Raw genomic sequence first — 21,450 nt, 5'->3', positions numbered from 1 at the left:
TTATCCCTTAAAAAAAGAATGTAAAGAATATCTAATTCATCTTCATTCTATTTCCCAATCAACAAGGCCAGTGAAGTAGGAAAATGGTTTCAAAAATAAGTTCATGTCATGTAACTGTTATGCCCAGAATTCGTGATCCCCAAAGACCACCAGGGAGCAGAGTCCGATGCAAAAGCACAGAGCCTTTATTCCAGCTAGCTCGAGCTCAATCCCCTACCTGCACCGACGCAGCGGTGAGATACCAGGGAGAGAGAGCGAGTTTCAAAAGCACAAAGGTTTTTTTGGGGTCTAGGGGCAGTTGGTGAGGTAATGGCTGTGGCCTCAGCCGATTGGCTGGGGAAGGGTGGGAGTCCTGTTACACAGGTCGCTGGGCGTGTTTTGATCAGGAAGTTTGAGCGGGTGAGCGGGAGGTTACTCAAGGGGAGGAGGTGCGGTCTGAGGTTTCTGCGATTTTCCCGGAAAAGGGGTCATGTCGGGGACATAGTCACTCAAGGTGGAGGACACAGAACAAGATGGAGTCGGCTGGCGTAGGCCCGCCCTTTCATAACCTATTTATAATTTTAGAAATCCTGAAAATAATTTTTATGAAATCCAAAGGTAGCCTTTAAGACTTCTGATATACTTTGATACACCTTATTGATACACCTCATGATTTTTTTTTTCTTTCTGGCCATTGATTGAAATCTGATTTCTTCAGGAAATTGTTATGTAGTTGAGACCTAAGAACAGTTGAAAAACAGTTCAGGATAAAAGTATGCTTTTTCACAGCTGGGGTTTTATTTTTTTATGTTTATTTTTGAGAGGGAGAGAGAGATAGAGAGAGAATAGGAGGGTCAGAGAGAAAGAATCTGAAGTGGGCTCCCCACTGTCAGCATGCAGCTCAATATGGGGCCTGATCTCACAAACCAGATCATGACCTTGGCTGAAGTCAGACACTCAACTGACTGAGCCACCCAGGCTCCCCACAGCTGGATTTTATTATGGATTTATATGTATTGCAAATTCAAATAATACCATGTTTCATTTCATCATCTGTTTTTGAAAGAACCAGTCTGACTCTGGGTCTCTGTAGAATTTATCATATTTCCTCCTTATGAGAAGTAATGCAATACATTTGAACTGCAGAGGATTTTGCATAATACTTAGTACATTTCTGCCCCTTATGAGCACACACCAGGCACCCAAAATGAAAATATTCAGACTTGAAAAACTGACTGGCTCTTTAATTTTTGTGGCTGGGATGAAAACAATGTGGTGTGTGTATGTGTGTATGTGTGTGCATGCGCGCTTCATTTTCATAATGGTTCATGAAGCATGGATATATGTCTATGTCTCCTACTTCTGCTACCTGGGAAGAAACAGTCATTTTATAAGATGATATCAGACTGCTATTTTTAAAATTAAGTCAACATTTCTGCAGTGGTTCTTGCCTTTAGCAAAAAAAAGATCATTAAATTTTTGTGAAAAATTAATGGCTAATGTATGCTTTTACGTATGTATGTATTTTTTGCTTTACTTTCTCTCTGTACTTAATTCTCAACCAAATGTCATTAAAGGAATATGATTTCTGATATTTCTCTTTTTACAAAGGTAGAAAATTCTCTACGTTCTCTTAATGATAATTATTTAGGTATTATATATTGTTGAGTTTCTAAAGGAAATTCTTCATAACACATCTTCCAACTATCCTGAAAGGGAGCCGCCCCAGGTGCATGGTGTCTCTTGTGATGGTGAGACACTTTAGATCCAGCGTCAGCACGTGAATTGCTCTAAGTTCTTCAATGCCTGAGATGGAAACACAAGCAAGGTTAATTTATTTGCTTATGCCTGACCTCCCTCATCACAAGATAATTTTTTCTTAAAATGTCCTGATATATAAAATATAAACACAAGACAAAAATATAAGCAATCTATTTAGCTATCCACCTCTTCGGTAAAGCTTGAAAGAACTTGCCATTAAAGAATGGGCATTGCTGGAGGATTATCTAAAATTGGCAACACTAATATTTTCTCTCCCTTTCTTTTTTTCTATCGCAAAGCAGGCATTTGGTACAAATGAGACAGTATAGGGAAAACAAGAGACTTAATTTCTTTAAAGCTGCAGATCTCAGGCAAGGGTTAAAAGTTTCCATATATTTAGAGACAAATACCTTCTTTTGGGACAGAGAACAAAGCAGAGATAACAGCCAACAGGGAGTCATGGTTGTCTGGCAAAATTAGAAGTAACAATTTATTTATTTTTTTTTAAATTTTTTTTTCAACATTTATTTATTTTTGGGACAGAGAGAGACAGAGCATGAACGGGGGAGGGGCAGAGAGAGAGGGAGACACAGTATCGGAAACAGGCTCCAGGCTCCGAGCCATCAGCCCAGAGCCTGACGTGGGGCTCGAACTCACGGACCGCGAGATCGTGACCTGGCTGAAGTCGGATGCTTAACCGACTGCACCACCCAGGCGCCCCTAGAAGTAACAATTTAAAGCCTGTTTGCACAAGTATTTCTATTTTCCAGGAACCCTAAAAGAATATCAACCATGAAGAAAGGTATCCTGTGATTGTCTTGTGCCCACTGGAAAGTAAAGACCACAAAATCATGACCAGGGGACTGAAGGATGCTTCCTCACTCCCAGCCTCTCACCCTTTGGAAAAGTGCTTTTTTAAGCCTGGCATGCTACCCCATCAGAGAAGGACATTCCTCTTTCTTGTCAGCTCCCCGTTGACACGCTATCTCTAATAAACTCTGCCTGCTTCCTTTCTCTCAAATCAGTGGTCTTTTCTATGACACTGAGACTTAAGAACCTGGTCTTGGGAGTCTGGTAACTCAAAAGCATTTAATTTTTTAGGGAAGTTTTCCTAAAGAATCATGGATGTTCTTTATATGTTTTTTAGACCTAGACCACTTTCCCCCTGAGAACCAGTACTACCCTTGAGATGCTATAAAAAATTTATTTTCAAATTCTGAAGGGCTGTGGGACAAATTTTGGGTTACAATGAATTTATCACAATGATGTCACTGGAAGTGAACAACTCTTCTCTACACTTCGGCTTTTCTTTGTATTTTAATCATTAGGGGCCACATTTAGTTATTGCCTTGTATCATCTTGGCCCAAGCTTCAATATAGCTGTGCACATAGTAGCTGCTTAGAAAGTATTTCGTTTGACTGTATCGGAACTGCTTTCTAGAGAAATTCTTAGTAGCCTTCCTTGGATGAAATATTTGTTAACATCTAAGTCTCATTGACATTGTGTACATCTCCTGTGTCAGTATGGCTTGGATATATGCTGTCTTTCTTCTTAGACTGACAATAAGAATAGGAAAATTCAAGTTTTGTAATAAGACCCAGACCTGAATATTTGTCTTACCATATATCAGCAGTAGATCTTTCAAAAGTCACTGTCCTGAGCTTCCTTCACCTCATCATCAACATGGAGATGGTACTCCTCATCTTGGAGATTTACTATAAAGATTAAATAATATAGTGATAACAACATGTATGAGCTCCTTATAGTACACATTAGAACCTCACAACATCTCAGTGTAGTGAATATTGTTTTTGTCCCCAATTTATAATAAGGAAATTGAGAGAATATTTAAATTATCCACGGTCACACAGCAGTTATTGACAGACTTGCACTTTGAATCAGGCAGATTGGTTCTGGATCCTGTGCTTTTACTCCCTATGCTAAGAAAAATGCCTGGCATAGAGCTTGTGGCCATTAAATATTTGATGCTCTCTTTTCCACTGACTCCATCCACTCACATACCAGACAATACATTAATTTTAGGATGCATATTTAAGTTCTTTTCATTGCATTTTAATAATCCATGGTCCTTTCTTGCTAGTTGGATGCTGAAGAGGTTCAGCATTCTGGCTAAGGTATAAATTCTCTCCTTCAGTATCTTCCATCAAATTCTTATCTTCTACAGGAGACTCCCTGGGTAATTTTAGATGTTTTCCTCCTTATTTGAGTATTTTAAGAATTTATACTTTTAATTTAGGTCTTTTTGGTTTCAAAGAATTTTTTTTTCTCTTGGCTTCTATGATAATATATTCTTCCAGTTTTATTCCTATCTCTCTGACTGTATTTTCTATCTTTCTTGCTGATTCTTCCTCTTCTGTTCTGCCTCCCTAAATGTTCGCATTCTCCCTCCTGGATTGGACCCTAACTTCTCTACACATTTATTAACATTATAATGGGAAAGCCTAGATTTATCCTGATTAAAAAAAACACATGAAAATTAGAATTGGGACTGCAGATATTGAAGGACATGGTGTAGATTTATAGATTCACTACTAGCTCTCTCCTTTATGTGGTACACGCCTTCTCATTCATTGTACCTTTCATTCTCAATGTTGTCTACATATTCACCTTTCTATGGTGACTAGATGCCTCCACCTATTCTATTTTCTTGTTTCTGTACTTTTGTATTGCTTCCACTGCAAAACAATCTATTCTGTTACCTCGTCAAATTTCTAAGACAGTAAATACTTTTTGGTGACACATGACATTCTCTATGATCTGGCAGCTGCTTCCATCTCTAACCTCATTGGGAGCTATGTAATGCTATGCTCACTGTAGCCTGTCACATCACCTTACTTTCCGTTAATCAAATGCCCCAGACTTGTGCCCCTCTTATCACCTTTGTAACTGCTGTTTCTTGTGTCTGGAATAGCCTTCTGCTTTTATTTTTCATGACCAACACTTTTATCCAAAAATATACCTTTGGAACACTTGATCTGGTAAATCGATCTAAAGTCATTTCATATTCCTTTGTTTTGTTTACTGCACTTACTTATCTACATACTTAATTTTCTTTTCAATATATATTTCCTTCTACTACCACTAGAATTCAAAGTTCATGGAAAGAAAGACTGGGTTTGTTCTTTCATGATTGTATTCCTAGCACTTCCTGCAATGTCTAACAAAGTTATTTCATTTCTATATGAATTTAGAGCTATTTCAATAAGATGTTAAATTGAACACATCTCTAAATTGCCACAGACAATCATTTTAGTAAGACTAAAAGTATTATTTGGTCTTAGAATCCTTCCATTTAATGGGGCCTCCCGGGTAGCTTTGTTGGTTGAGCATCTGACTTAGCTCAGGTCATGATCTTGCGGTTCATGAGTTTGAGCCCTGAGTCGGGCTCTGTGCTGACAAATCAGGACCTGGAGCCTGCTTTGGATTCTGTTTTCTTCTTTCTGCCTCTCCCTGCTTGTGCTCTCTCTTTCTCAAAAATAAACAAACGTTAAAAAAAAATCCTTCCATTTAAAAGAAACTGTTGTGATCTGGGCAGATAGGGAAATATCCTGCCCATAGTTTCCTTTAAGAGGATCATCTGTCAGCATTTCCAAGATTGACTTCCACTGAAGATAGCCATCTTGCCCAAGGTCATGCCCTTCACAAGGCAGCCCACATTCATCGATCAAGTTGTGGTATTAAGCATGCCATGGTGATAGAACAATTTCCCCCATATATAGAGACTAGGTGGTAGCACTTAGTCACAGATGCCAGATGATTTCAAATATTACAATGGCCAACATAGAGTGGTAGCCAAGGGGGGCTCAACCCAGAGATTATGATAAAGGTTAAATGGACACAGAATTCTGAAGCAAAAATTGATAGACATCAAGTTTCCTCCTCCAAGTGTACCTGCAGAAGAAATCAAGGATTAATGACAGGCAGCCTAATAGTGGTCAGCTCAATAAAAATGATATCAGTGTAATTTCTTTTCCAGTATTCAGACCTGAGATGGTTTTTATACCCATAATCTGATGACAGAAGTGATGTCTCTTTGTGTAGGAGGTAGGAACCGGCAACACCACAGCAAGTGTATGCAATGCTTCTCCCAGTTCTTCCCCAAAGGGACCTAGGCCATTTTTCAGTCCATTGCACAATGGGGAAAGGGAAATACTTAGGTATTTTCAGGATCTTTGAACACAGGGTATGAATTGAATTTGAAACCAAGAGACCAGTGTGTCATGATGGCCTCTCCATTAAAGTGGGATGACATGGGAGTCAGGTCACAAATGGCATCCTAGGAAAGCTGTGGCTTGCAATGAGCTTACTAGGTTTGTAAGTCTAATCGGTCATTGATTGATTCTAGGATCCAGTCGATCCTAGAATGTGTCATTGGGTTTGACATATTTGGTAGATAATGAAACCAAAACATTGGATTCTCTTTCTGTGGGATCACAATTATCCTAAAAGGGAAGACCGAGTAGAAGTCTCAGAAATTAACACTTTCACCCCCATCCCACATACACTACAACCAAGATAGGAAATCACATGCAAAATTGCATCTCTGGGAACATGACAGAGATTTGTACTGCTGTTCAAGATCCGAAAGATCCAGGGGTGGTGGCCCCATCATGTCTTCTCTTAATTCACCAGTCAGGCTCCTACAGAAACCAGAGTAATACTGGACGATAAATGTAGAATATTCCAAGTTCAATCAAATAGTAGCTCCACTTGCAACATCCTTACAAGATATAGTATCTCTGCTAGGACATACTAACATGAGTTCAAGTTTATGGTATATAGTCATTGATATGGAAAATTAATTTTTTTCTATCCAAATCAATAATGAGAAACAGAATGTTTTCTCATGAAATGGACAGCAATATACATTTACTTTTCCTCTTGGCTATCATGATTCTCTTACCCTCTCTCACAAGATACTTTGAAAGTTGAGAGTAGTTTGGATATTCAGCAACATATCACATTAATTCATTACATTGTTAATACTATGTTCATCTGGCCAGATAAGCAGAATATTACTACCGAGCTGAAGGCCTTAATGAGACTCAAGTACTCATGAAGTTAGGAAATAAACCCTACTAATATTTTTTTAAAGCCCGAAGGTCAGATGCTTGTCAAGACATCCATACAAATGAGACATTTAAGTATCATTTGTAGTATTGTATTTTGCAACTTCTACCAAAAAGAAGGAAACCAGTGTCTCAAGAGTTTTTTTCAGGTTGTGTGGGAAACATATTCTACATGCTGGAATATGATTCTGGCCCTTATGCTGTGTGAAATATAAGGTTACCAGCTTTGAGTGTGGCTAAGAATATGAAAATAATCTGTGGTATGTCCAGCATGTGGCGTGAGCAACCCTACTAGCAATGTACTAGTAATCGTAGTACTTGTACTGATAATACAAGCTGGAAGGTGTCATATGGATTAGAATTAATGTGCAAAGGATAATGTACCTTGTGGAAAATAGCTCCTGACATGCTATAACACACTTATAGAGACATAACTCTAGATCTTGGCCATGTGTCCAGAACTATCCATCGTAAGCTACATCATCTTAGACTTACCATATCATAAGTTTTTGTAGCTGGGCAACAATCCACTGTATGATAGAAGTGATACATCTATGACTGAGCATGAATGAGACCAGAGGATTCCAACAAATGACATGAGCAGGTTAGCCCAGAACCCCATGGGGCTCACTGCTTCTTTATCAATGTGTTTCATAAATCTATGCCTATAATTTATGTGAGATCCACCTGGAGGGGAAAAAAGCCTGAGCTCATTTTACGGATAAGTCAACTCTCTATACATGAGTGAAAATATATGTACACAATGAGTGGCCTTGAAAGACTGTAGTAAAGAAAATTCAGCCCAAAAGTCAGTACATCTATCTACCTTATGTGGAAAGAGAACCGACCCAAGTTTAGAGTCCATGCCCACTCATAAGATTGGCAAATAGCTTGCCTGGCTGGTCAGGGGGCTAAGCAAAAAGACTCGTAAGTCATGGACCAGAAAGTATAGAGAATTGGCATGTGGACAGATATATGGATATAAGCATAAAGTGTAAAGATATTTGTGTCATATGGTAATTCCCATCAGAGACAATCTACCATTAATGAGGTATAAAATATCCTAGTAGACACAGTTGTCTGACTGAGAGACATCAACCATACTATCAGTGGCCAATCCATTAACAGCACAATAGCAAAATGGACCATTTCGACAAAATGGTAGAGATTACGGTTATACATTAGCCTAACAGCATAGAGTGTTACTACCAAGTCTAATTTAGTTATTCATATTGTCAAATACCTAACCAGCCAGCCCACAGAGGTCAGTGTTGAAACTCTGATATGGAACTTTTCTTTGATGTGACTAATTAGTCTCTTGGTATCAAGTTGATCACATAGATCCTCTACCAGTTATGAATGATCAAAAGTTTTGTTTTTGTTTTCTTCCAGGAGTAGATATAATTGCTCATGGGCTTTTAGGCAGCACTAATATTTGAGGGTTTATTGAGTATTTGATCCACTAGCCTGAGATCCCATACAATACTACATCAGGCCAGGCGGGCATTTTGAAGCAAAGGAGATATGTGAGAATGCCCAGGATCATGGAATCCGTTGGTCATATCACAGCACATGTTGCATCACCCAAAATCAGTTGACCAGATAAAACATTGCAATAGTCTATTATAGTCTTAGCTGAACCACTTAGCTCAGAGGCAGTACTTTATAAGTATGGGTTGACACTGCACAGGTTGCACATATATATTAAATCAAAGACTTTTATATGTCACTATTTCTGCAATAGGGAGAATATATAGATCCTGGAACCAATAGGTTTAAGAAGTAGTGCCCCACGTTCCATAATTCTCGATGAGCCATTTGGGAACACTGTACCTCCCAGCCCTGCAACATTAGTTTCTGTAATGCTACAAGTTCCATTCCTTAATGGGAGAAGAATTTTTCTACATGATATAACAAGTATTAACTTGAATTACAAGCTGTGGCTGTTACCTTGACATTTTGTATCAAAGGAGTAACAGGCCAGAAGAGGAATTATTTTTTAGCAAGAAGAATTGATCACAATACTCAGGAGGAGGCAGGGCTGCAATTTTACAATAAGGCAAGAAGGAATACATGTGAGACTCAGCTCTCTTTTGGTTCCTGTATGTCCAATTTGACCATAAATGAACAGATGCAATCACCCCAGGCTAGGAAAGACATGGTGAATAGGGCTTTAGTTCTCTCAGGGATAAGAAACTGGAGGTAATAGTTGACTTTGCAAAGAATAGGATAGGGAATAAAAGATGGAGGGAGAAGACAAATGTCGATTAAAGCACCAAGAACGAGTCTAGTGAGAGGTATAGTAGTACTTACAGAATTTTTCTATTTTCCCTCAGGAAGAGAGGCCCTCCAGAACACTGGAGAGTCGGCTATTCAAATGTACAGAGAGAAGTGGATCTCAATGGCACAAAGAGTATACTGACCTTAATCCCTCTTCAAGAAAGTATTTGTCCAGCGGTGGGGATGGTAAGAAGCAGACAATCTAAGTGTCAGTTCCTCAGGAACATTCTCATCAGTAGAGAGTCACTTCATTTGACATCATGTACTTTTCAGGGCAACTTATCTGTAGTGATTGAGAGACAGAAGCATAAAATCCCAGCAATTTTAGACTGATTCAGGGTAAGCCTAACAGGCAATATTCACTCCAGAGAGCCTTTCTTGGTTGACTGAGTCTGTATCACAGTTCAACTTCTTCTGTTTGATCCTGTTTCCATACTCTTTGTAGGATAAGCATGTACTAAACATCTTATACCTAATCTCCATCTAATTATTAGACTCTGGAGCACACAACATAGAACATATTGCTATGTCTTTTAAATAAACTGGATGTCTAGTCTTCTGCTAAAATAATAGAAACATACATATCCCCCATAGAGCAGCGATTATTAAACTTGGGACCATGGCTGCGTGGAGGGTCAGGAAATGTATGGGTTTATGTGGTGATATGTGTATATACTGCTACCTCTTTTTCAGGGAGAGAATGCATGCATATTCACAAGAGAGAATCCATACTTTCCGTCTAATTGCCAAAGTGGTATACAACTAAGAAGTTTGACTCACTGCCATGTATGATGAAAGCAGTTATTACTTTTCTTTTTATAATCTTGGTCATCTAACTGCATCAGAATTGACAAGACAGTAATTTAAACATTGAACAGTTGCTCTATGTGTGTTCATATTAATTAATAATATACTTATGAATACCACATGCAAATGTGAAGTTGAGGATGAAATGGTCACGGCGGGGAGGCAAAAGCAGAAAGGAAAGATGAGTAAGCCTTCTTCAGGAATGTCCACTATAGATGCTTCATGCATGAATATTATTTACATTATTTTTATACAATGGAATACTTATTTTTTTAATGAATGAAGAAAATTCTGTACAATATTTTGTAGTGTGGCCATGATGCATTTTGGAAGCATTTTCTGGCTTTAAATTAACACTGAATTTGCTTTCATATGTATGAGAATACCAGAGGCTAATTTCTTTGTAATTTTATTAACAAGTTACAGAAAAGTATGCAAATTTTATTCATTATATAATTAAAGCTATCCCAAAATATCTCAGAATCTGACAGTCACCTTAATGCCCTGTGGCTTCCTGGACTCAGTAATTATTCAGCTTTGACTGCTCCAGTTGTGATGGACTTTGAAACAGCATTCCAACAAAAGGTCACGTGCACACATATGCATCAAATGTTTTGTATTACCACTTTTAAGAGTTAAATAAGCTTATTCAGAATCTTCATTTAAAAATAATTACAACCAAAAAAATAATAATTACAACTTTAAAACTATTGTGTGTGTATATACATATCTTTATATATAAGGATTATAATTTATGTAAGGCTTAGAGTTTCTTTGTCCAGTCCACTGTTTTTCCTAAAGAAAGTAGTAGTCATTCTACATGAACATTAATTTTTTAACAGCATATAAAGAATTTTAATTTAGAATGTGTTTCAGTGATGCAACACTGTGATAACATGCATTAAAAGAAGCAAACAAACCAAAATATTAATGATTAAAGAAATGTGTCTTCTAATTATTCTAATCATTTTCTATTCTTTCACTTGTCTGTAATATTAACCCTATAAATAAGAAGGAAGTCAAGAGCATTGACATAATACTTAGATATAACCCAAACATAATTGACCATGATTGAGGGAAATTCAGACCTCTAAAAATAGGGAAAATTCTCTAGAGAGAGATGTCCTGGCAGGTGTTTATCTTCTGCCTTTATCATCACAAAGAGTCAAGTGAAAACAATTCCGAAAAGTCAAACCTAGTGGTAATAAAATAATCCATCAATAGGAAGTTATTCTCGCTAAAGAAACAGTGAGCTTGAAGGGCTGATAGAAGACTCCCATAGTGTGGTGTGGACTGCCTCACACGATGTGTCACATACAGGCTTGCCTGGGGAATCACTGGTTGTAGCAGGGAACAGGACGACTTGTAAGGCAAGTAAAAGCAATGCATGTCTTTCTGTACTGAGACGCCCTCATTTAATCTCTGTAGCATTTTCAGCTGGAGATAGCAGGAAGGAGGCAGCGCTAGAAGGTAATGATTCCCAAGTGTAAGCGTCATTTAACAATGGGGAGCCTGAAGCTCTTTGAGCAGATTGGCTGACCCAATGTGGTATTTTATGTTCCAACCAGGCAAGGCAAAGGCAAAGCCAGGACAACAGTCCAGCTCCCTGGCTTCTCAGTCTTGATCTCTCTCCAAGATCAACAACCAAAATGCACTCCTTACGTTTTTGGTTTAAAAAATCTATTTCATGCTGTGAAAAGTTTACTTCTACACTATCTCCTGTGCAATATTAGATTATTAGATGCTTTCACATTTTCATTTAATTATTATGACTTCCTAATGAGATAAGTGTTGTCCCCATTTGACAGATAAGAAACAAACAACCAAAAATGAGATCCACCAAGGTCAGGAAGGTAATAAATGAAGGAGTAGATAAAATGACTCAGAATTCTCTGTTCTTGAATATAAAAATCTGCCACTTTGCTTTCATTTAGATTTCACAAATTTAGGGATACTATTTAAAATTGTTTTATATCCCTGGTGTAGTCAACATTTTCAATATTATAAAATCTTCTCTTTATCTTTAGTAATGAAGGTCTATTTTATCTTACATTAATATAGTACATATAATATATAAACATTTGCATGCTATATAATTTTTATTCTTTCTCAGCCTTTCTTTATCCTTGTATTTTAACTGAAAGCATCTCTTTTAACCTATACAGTGTTCGACCCAGCAATTGCACTAGGTATTTATCCAAAGGATACAAAAATATGGATTCAAAGGGATACATGCACCCCGATGTTTATAGCAGCACTATCAACAATAGCCAAATTATGGAAAGAGCCCAAATGTCCATCCACTGATCGACAGATAAACAAGATGTGGTATGCATATACGATGGTATATTATTCAGCCATCAAAAAGAATGAAATCTTGTCATTTGCAACAACGTGGATAGAGACAGTGTATTGTGCTCAGTGAAATAAGTTAGAGAAGGACAAATACCATATGATTTCACTCATATGTGGAATTTAAAAAACAAAGGAAAAAAAGAGAGGGAGGCAAACTATAAAAGATTCTTAAGTACAGATAACTGAGGGTTGATGGAGGGGAGGTGGGTGGGAGCATGGGCTAGATAGGTGATGGACATTAAGGAGGGCACATGTGATGAGCACTGGGTGTTATATATAAATAATGAATCACTGACTTCTACTCCTGAAACCAATATTACACTATCTGTTAGCTTACGAGAATTTAAATAAAAACTTGAGGGGTGCCTGGGTGGGTTAGTTGGTTAAGTGTTGGACTTTGGCTCAGGTCATGATCTCATGACTTCTGAATTCAAGCCCCACATTGGGCTCTGTGCTGACAATTCAGAGCCTAGAGCCTGCTTTAGATACTGTGTCTGTTTCTCCTCCTTCTCCACTCACGCTCTGCCTCTCCTTCTCTCGTAAAAATAAATAAAACAATAAAAAAATAAAAAATAAATAAAAACTTGAAGCAAAAAAGCAAAACAAAACAAAACCTTTTCAGGGAGTCAGTCAGTGAAGCGGCCGACTTCGGCTCAGGTCATGATTTCGCTGTTTGTGGGTTCAAGCCCCACATCCGGCTCTGTGCTGACAGCTCATAGCCTGGAGCCTGCTTCAGATTCTGTGTCTCCCTCTCTCTCTGCCCCTTCCCTGCTCCTGCTCTCTCTCTCTCTCAAAAATAAATAAACATTAAAATTTTTTTTTCAAAACAAAACCTTTCACTCTCTGGTACAGTAATAATAATAATAACAATCGGTATGGTGTTTTTTAATGCACCTAACAGTCTTCACTTTTCATAAGAGAATTTAGATGATTTAAATTTAATCACTGATATGTTTGGGTTTAAATCTACCATCTAACTATATGTTTTCTATTTGTCCTACCTTTCTCCCTTCACTTGCATTCTTTCTGGTTAATCACTTTACAACATTTTGTTTTCTCTATATTTATTCATATATTATACACTCATTTATAACTTTGGCTCAGGGCTGCCTACAGTTTCAAATGTCTATCGTTATCTTACGAAACTCTAATGTTAAGTGATACCTGCCCCCTCTTCCTGAATAAGGAAAAGAACTTTATTTATCCAATTCCTAAAATACATGCTATTTTGGATGTAATTTTATAACATCCATTTTATTTATTTATTTATTTGTTTATTTATTTACTATTTAGGAGGAAAAACTAAATCAAAATTTTTTATTTATAACTAAACCACTAGGAAAATAATCACAGTCTTGAAACACCAAATGCAGGCTATATTATCATTTCAACAGTTGGTAATAATATGTAAATGTAATAATAATAAATATATTATCATTTATCAAAGTTGGTAAAAAGACAACATGGTCCTTATCAAAATGATAAGGTGCTAGAATTGGGGCAGGAACACTGCTTGCTGCAAAGGTCCCAGGCAAATGTGGTATTTGGTAGAGTGGGGGTTGCCCCTCTTGTGTTTTAAGTGAATCACAGCTCATCCCTGAGTTGCTTACTTTTTCTCTTTTGACCTTCCTGTCGCCAAGGGATTGTCTCAATAGTGCTCTTTGATTTCAGGGAGCTAAATAAGCAAAACTGAGTTTAGGCTTTCCTTTCATTCTGTTCTATGAACACCAGGTTTTTCCAAATCCAGTGCTTAATAACCCCGTTAACTAAGAAAGTAACAGCTCCTCCTTCAATGTTCATTCCTGGATACCAGTATACAGTGCAAGCAAACCCCCCTTTCCCTTCGATGGAGAGTGTCGCTGCGAGACTGTCCTGTCGCAGATAGCCTCAGGGTCCATCATGGCAGCCAGTGAGAGGGAAGGTCTGCTTCCCATTCCCAGTGGGGATTTTGCAGGGTTTCGTAGCTAAAAGATGTGATGTGTATTTCAAGAAATGAATATCCACGTCTTGATGATAGCCAGAAACAGACTTCCACAAGGAACTGTTGAAAGTCCTAAACTCCCTGTCTCAACTCTACATCTTAAATCAACTTCATGCCCTTGTATATAAAACAAAACAAAGCAAAACAAAGGCCCAGAAACCCCCTTTCTAAAAATTTTCTAAATTAGTGACCTTGTAGATTCTGTTTTGCACCTCATGGAAAATGATTTGGTTGGCAACACACAGAAACACCTCTGCTCACACTCCACCAGATCATAGGCAGGTTAGAGAAACCTACCAGCTTGTTGGTACCCGTGCACTAAGAAGAATCTGGTACCTTGGGGGGCTCCGGCTTGATACAAGGGAGATCCTCAGAGATAGGACAGATACGTGAAATTTAGGCTATCAAAAACTCTTCTGCACTCCGACCCAAATTTCAGCACCAGTTTTTTTCCATTTCACATTTTAGGGTTGAAACATAAAGGAACCAGTGTCCAGAGGCAAGCGACACACGCCTCAAACTGCTGCCATCCTTAATTTCTTCATAAATTTCACTTAAAAGACCAAAACTCCCATTTCTCTTTTTAAATCGATTCCTGCCATCGGCCCGATGGCCAATTGCAAAGACTTCTATCTCCCAATGGACAGGAGAGACTCCTCATCTTCTTGGTCACGGTCAGGATGACCTGCATGTGGTCATCCATGCACCTGGTCACACAACTCTCCAGCTGCTGTTTCACCCGAAGGTCTTTACTTCCCGCATCTATTGAAGCTTTGGCTTTGTCATTTCAGTACACGGTACACCTGGCCAGGAAGCCCTGGAACTTCTCCAACTCACTGATCACCAGTGCCTGGGCTGAAGCCAGAGACGCGTGGCAGCGCTCCATGCACTGTTGCGCCTGATGCATGGACGCCCGGCTGCTCCCACAACAGTTGGCACTGCGCCGGAACATGAGGTCTGCATCTTCCGGGTGGCTTTCTCTCCAGACTCTTCACCACGGAGTCCGCTGCCTCCTGCACCTGGAGCTGCTGCAGCTACGCCATGGCGACCTCGCGCTGAACCCCCTCCGTGCTGGCTCCCACTTGGACTCTGACCCAATCCATATTACTTAAACACTACTAGATACTACTAGTAACATTGTATATAGTCAACAGCCATTTAGATTAACCAACCCATATACTTAGGATCTCTTCCTTGTTTGTTGTTGTTTTCTGTATCTCTGAATTTACACCTGACATCATGTTCCTTCACTGGAGGAATATTCTTTAGTATCTAACTTGGTGCAGGTTTGCTAATTTCAGGATTTTCTGTATATTTTGTTTTCTAAACATCTATTTTGTTTTTGAATGACATTTTCACTAAGTATGAAATTCTATGTAGGTAGATCTTTTCTTTAAGCATTATAAAAATACTATCAGACCCTTTGATTATGTTATAAAATTGTCTACGATTCTACCTGTTGCTCCTTTGAAAACAGCCTCCATTTATTTTCTGATTGCTTTTAAGAATAGTTTTGTCTTGTATTTACTGAAGTATCACTGTGATTTTTAATGGATTATGTGCTGGATTTATTTATTTTTTGTAATTTGCATTATTTTATTTACAATTTTTTAATATTTCTATTTATAATCTTATTCTGTGGATTCTTATTTTACATCAAATTCAGGAATTTGTCAGCACATATGTCTTGCTGTATTTATTTCCTATCCCCATGATCACTTCCCTCTTCACTAGGACTCAAATCACTTATGTTAGACCCACTCACTATATATAACACTCTGTCTTTTAATGCTTTCTAATCACTACTCATCTAATAAAGACCCAGGGGCCTGTTATTGGGGAAAAAAAATCTGCTAGAAATTTTATGCTAAATAAAAGTCCATGAATACTGTATATTTTTAGTCTCTATAATAACTGCTTTAATTACCAATTTGGTATATAATATTTCAAGTTCCCATTTATGTGATTATGTGTAATTCTCAAAATATACGTGGGATTTCTGTCTATATAAGTGTGTTTAGGGAATACTGAATAATTTCTTGGTTCAGCAAGTATCTCTAAGTGGTTTTTCTTTAATACTTGTAAAATAGTTTCTTAATAAAATCACAAGTTGATACAGCATCTTTTATACTACTTTTAGGATTCATTTTAATTCCAAAACTTATTTTTCTATGGATATGAAACTAATGCCAATAGCTAAAATGATCTATTGCTATCTCATACCACACAATGAATTATCTAGAATGTTTTATATATGATATATATTCAAATGAATATTGGTAATTGAAAGCCATTCTTTAAAAGTATAAAGAATTTATAGGTTATTTTCTTGAATAAAGAGAAATTAGTTGCTGTGGCATGAGTTTAAAATCTATACCTCTGAGGGAAATTTAATGTGTTTTTTTACATTTATTTATTTGAGAGACAGAGAGAGATACAGAGCATGAGTTGGGGAGGGGCAGAGATAGAAAGGGTCACAGAATCTGAAGCAGGGTCCAGGCTCTGAGCTGTCAGCACAGAGCCCAAGGACACGGGGCTCAAATTCACAAACCGTGAGATCATGACCTGAGCTGAAGGCAGATACTTAACCAACTGAGCCACCCAGGCACCCCTGAGGGAAATTTAATTAAAACATTCCCTGGTTCTACTGCTCCTAAGCCCTTTACCCTCCACTGGCCCTTAATATGCACTTTGCCATATAGCCCATTTTCACCAGCCAGCATCTAATATCTGTAGTACAGATGTTGAGTGCTTATGTAAAGATTGGGTTACGCCTTGCGCAGGGAGGATAGAAGCAGGGTTTAAGCCTTTCATCATGAGTGGATTGGATAATAACTAAGTTTCCTTGTGTTCATGAGATTCTGTAATTCAATCTGTAAAATCTGCTGAGTCAGGATGTTAAGGTCCATGGGGAATTTGGAATCTTTTTTCAGTAATAGACTCCCAGCTTCTTTATAAGTACCACTAGTTCACTAATTTGTGTTTATTGATTGCCTCTGCATGTCCTGGGCTCTTACCCAGATGGTTGGGGATAATTCATGATTAATTAAGATTAAAACGAGCAAATATGGAAAGGGTTTACTTATAAAATCAAATAAAACTCTACGTAAATTGTGTTTGAAGTTTGTTTCCAGAGATTTAAAGGTCTACAAATGCCAGTGTTGAACTTTTTATTAAATACTATTTTTAAGATGTGGATTTCTTCGTAGGTCAATAAAACTCTTAGTCTTCAAGAGTTTCTTTCTCAGCTTTTAGTTTTCTTCATTTTCTATAGAACATCATAGAACCAAAGGATTTTAAGAGCAGTTTGATTAAACGATTAAATTCTCTGATGAAAAAGAAATATCTAGAGAGGCAGAATGAGATGTATAACAAACTCAAAATTAGGTCATGGGATTTTGGATTTTGCCTTCTATAGTCTTTAAAGCCTGGACTCTAACAATCAAATCTTTCCAAAGACGGACAGATTTAAACTTTTTAAAAATAGCGATTTGGACCATTATTAAATCTCTCAAGCGTAGTTTTTGGGCAGAGGCTATGTGTTCATTTTTCAGAGATGTGACACAAGTTTTAAGTGTTTAATGAAGTAGATAGGGTTTGGGTTCAATTTAAATGATCTGTATAGTCCCAACCAAGGGTAAAAAGTTTTAACTCAGTAATTACCTAAAATCTCATGTACTTCTCATAATGCTAATTCTGAATTGATAAACATGAAGATCACTTTTTTAAGACATGGGGATTTGAGCCCCTTGTATTAAGTTTCTACCTTTATAATATTTGCCATTCGTTTACTAGTTAGCATTTTTAATTACCTTTTGTGTGTATCAGAATCCTACCTAGATCTATGATAATTACTGGTGATTACCTAAGCTTAGAGAAAAGCAAATATGGAGAATGTGATCTCTGGAAAGATATAGTTGTATCACTAACTATATTTGGAAAAATTCCTGTAGATGGGGAAGTTTGCAAATAACAGCGTTTAAGCCTTTGACATATTTGTTCGGGTGTGCGTAATTCAAGGACTGAAAAATAAATTCTGTAGAGGTAGGAGTTTTTCTCTGTTTTACTTAGATTTTTTTTTACATTTAAATTTTATTAGTGCATTCAATATTTTTCACTGAATGCCTCCTCTCTGCCGTAAAATAAATTTAAAACTGTCTATGTTCTTATAGGTGATGTACTAATCAGTTTCACTGATCAAAATGGGAAGGGATGTTAAGTTTTCTAACCATTCTCCGGGCACCTGGGTGGCTCAGTTGGTTAAGCATCTGACTCTTGGTTTCGGTTCGGGTCATGATCTCACAGTTTGTGAGATAAAGCCCTGCGTTGGGCTCTGCACTGGTAGTGTGGAGCTTACTTGGGATTCTCTCTCTCTGCCTTGCTCTCTGCTCCTCTCCTGCTCTCGCTCGCTCAAAATAATTAAACTTAACTCTTTAACCATTTTCATTTATTTTGAGATAAATAAAGGTCTCTGTAGGCATTGATACAGTGTATAGTGCAATTCATGCACCCAGAATTCTTGGAAGGTTCTGACGATGTTGGGTGTGCTTTATTGACTTATTTTGTCCGTTCTTTCTCTTCAAAAATTCCCTTCATTCTCTGCATTTACTTTGTTAATATTCCCTCCTTTGATTTGTTCTTGAAATATTTTTTTAAATGTGGCTTTTAGTCACCTGTCAGGTGTCAACAAAAATGTTACTTTTTCTTGTAATTAACTCCTCACCTTCTGTGTCATGCATACATTTTATTTATTTATTTATTTATTTATTTATTTATTTATTTATTTATTTTGGTGATCAGAGAAAGAACATGTTTGGAGAAATTAATAAGTCAAATAGACTTTCTATGAGGCCAGGAAGAAACTAAAATCTTTGTCTTCTTATAAATAAAGTTGATGTAAAATTGGAGAATCCAATTAGGCAAATTTTGTTTCAAAATATCAAGTTTAACTTCTGCCAGATCATAAGACACACCTGGCCAACTCTTTTGTCTTAAAAATAAACAGACAAAAAAAAATAGACAAAATACTTATAATCTGAAGGGTTAACTGAGATAAGAATACCCCCAATGCTAATACCCCTAAAGCCTCACAAAGGTTACAGATTATTTATAAATTTTACAAAAAGTGTTAATGATGCTTTATAAGTGAAAAGACAGAAAAGGGAAAAAAGAAAAAATATTTATAGGTAAAAAGCTATAATTATCAAAATATTGGTTTCATTTTCATTGTTCTAAATAGTGTGAAGTATCCAAATATACATATGAATTAAATACAGTTCCTACTCTCAAGAAGAATATAATATGATAGATTAAAGTGAGTAAATGACTATAGCTGATATCATGGCACTAATCATTTAATACTCAGTTTGTGACAGATAATTACATTCTCACATAAGAATCAGAATAACTCTGTAAAGTAAGTGCTATTGTGCTCTATACATGCACACAGTACATATACATATATACATGTACTGAATATACACAGTACTCACTTCCCCCCTCCTTATGAATGAATGTTCTATGCTAATGTCAACATGCTCCCTAATTTTCCAGCCTCTCTTGAAGTGAAATCTGACTGAAAATCTGCTAGTGGGAGTTAGTTGGAGTCTTGAAATTTTTGTTTTCTGATAAGGGGGCAGAGCCTTAGCTGGTGCCTCGAATGCTGATGTGAAATATGGAGCTGCAGCAGCCATTTTATGACTAAGAAAGAACAAACCTGAGGAAAAGCTCCCTTTCACTACAGATTACAGAGAAGAAGCAGTGGAAGAGGTTGTATTCCTCCTGGCAATACGGAATAGTTGAACCAACAATTGTAAGGATTTCTGGTGAAAAAAATACACCAATATTTGTTTCAGTAGCTGTTTAGTTAAGTTTTGTTACTTGTACCTAAACACATTTCTAACAAATAAAATTGTATCTCATTGGTAGTATGTAGTTTACAGAGGCTATGTGACCCTAAGTGAAGAGCTTGAGAACTGAGTTGCCTCCAGAATTCAGGTTCCTTCATTGTACGTATTAAGTTAGAAGAAAATAAAGGAAAAAAGTATTATGTCAAGTAGAGCAGATCAAGGAATGATCTTCAGAGACAATATGGTATGTGGACCATCTTCTAGTAGAATGACAATGCTCATTTTTAGAATGTTTTTGGTATATGAAGGTATTTAGTTAGGGCACAATCTTCATCATCCAGCAAGATTTAGAAAAAAAGTCATTAATATTTGAAAAAACACATTAGAAATAATAAAAAATGTGCATAGTATATCTCTCTTAATTTGCCAAAAGTAAGCTATATTTCTTACTGACTATCTAAACATTTTTTAAAACTTGGATACAAATTTTACTCTTTTTTATGAAGGCAACTAGACATTTATGTGAGCAGCACTTCTAATTCACTTTTGGGGTGCTTCAGTCATGTACATTATTATGCAGAAAATACATATGGATCCTTCAGAGAGCAAGCCCTGGTTGAAGCTTTACCTTGGTGAATTGCTGATTGTGTTCTATGATGACCATTTTTTTTAGCCTGTTCATATTATTTGACATTTAAAAACAGATGGGCAAATATTGGTGATGCAAGTAGAACACAATGTTCAAACCATAAAGAAATAGGGGTGTCCGGATGGCTCAGTCAGTTGAGCATCTGACTCTTGATTTTAGTTCAGGTCATGATCCCAGGGTCATGGGATTGAGTCCCAAGACTGGCTCTGTGCTGAGCGTTGAGCCTGCTTGGGATTCTCTCTCTTTCCTTCTCTTCCCTCCCCCCTCCCAAATTAAAAAACAAAACAAACAAACAAACAAAAATCCAAAATACCCACACATATAAAATGGACAATGTGGCCCCAGAGGCCATTCTTACCTTGAATCTGTATAGTTCTGTGATATTTCTTTGAGCTTAAATGAGCTCTGCTGATGCAGCTACTGAAAAACTTTGATATAATTTGTCAGAGGTTTATGAAGATAACCACCTACTTTTTACTTTTGTCCTCTTTCATTAAGGCTGTTTTTTTTCTTTTCTTTTTTGCGTTTCTATGTGGTAGTCTGTGATCTTTAGAATATCTTCCCTTTTGTAATATTCAAAGGTGTTATTTTAGTTTATTACCCTTCTCCCTATATCTTCTTGTGACTGTTATTTCTTTTTTTTTAATTTTTTAACGTTTTTATTTATTTTTGAGACAGAGAGAGACAGAGCATGAACA

The 21,450-nt window shown here is 37.1% G+C and overlaps 1 pseudogene; it reads right to left on the bottom strand.

The window, feature by feature from the left end:
- Positions 1–14,527: 14,527 nt before the first annotated feature.
- Positions 14,528–15,297, bottom strand: LOC106977253 (protein FAM136A-like; annotated as a pseudogene).
- Positions 15,298–21,450: the final 6,153 nt, after the last annotated feature.

Source organism: Acinonyx jubatus, chromosome D1 (genome assembly GCF_027475565.1).
Source record: "Acinonyx jubatus isolate Ajub_Pintada_27869175 chromosome D1, VMU_Ajub_asm_v1.0, whole genome shotgun sequence".
Classification (NCBI taxonomy): domain Eukaryota; kingdom Metazoa; phylum Chordata; class Mammalia; order Carnivora; family Felidae; genus Acinonyx; species Acinonyx jubatus.
The sequence above is the reverse complement of the archived record's forward strand: the minus strand, read 5'-3'. Positions and strand labels throughout refer to the sequence as shown.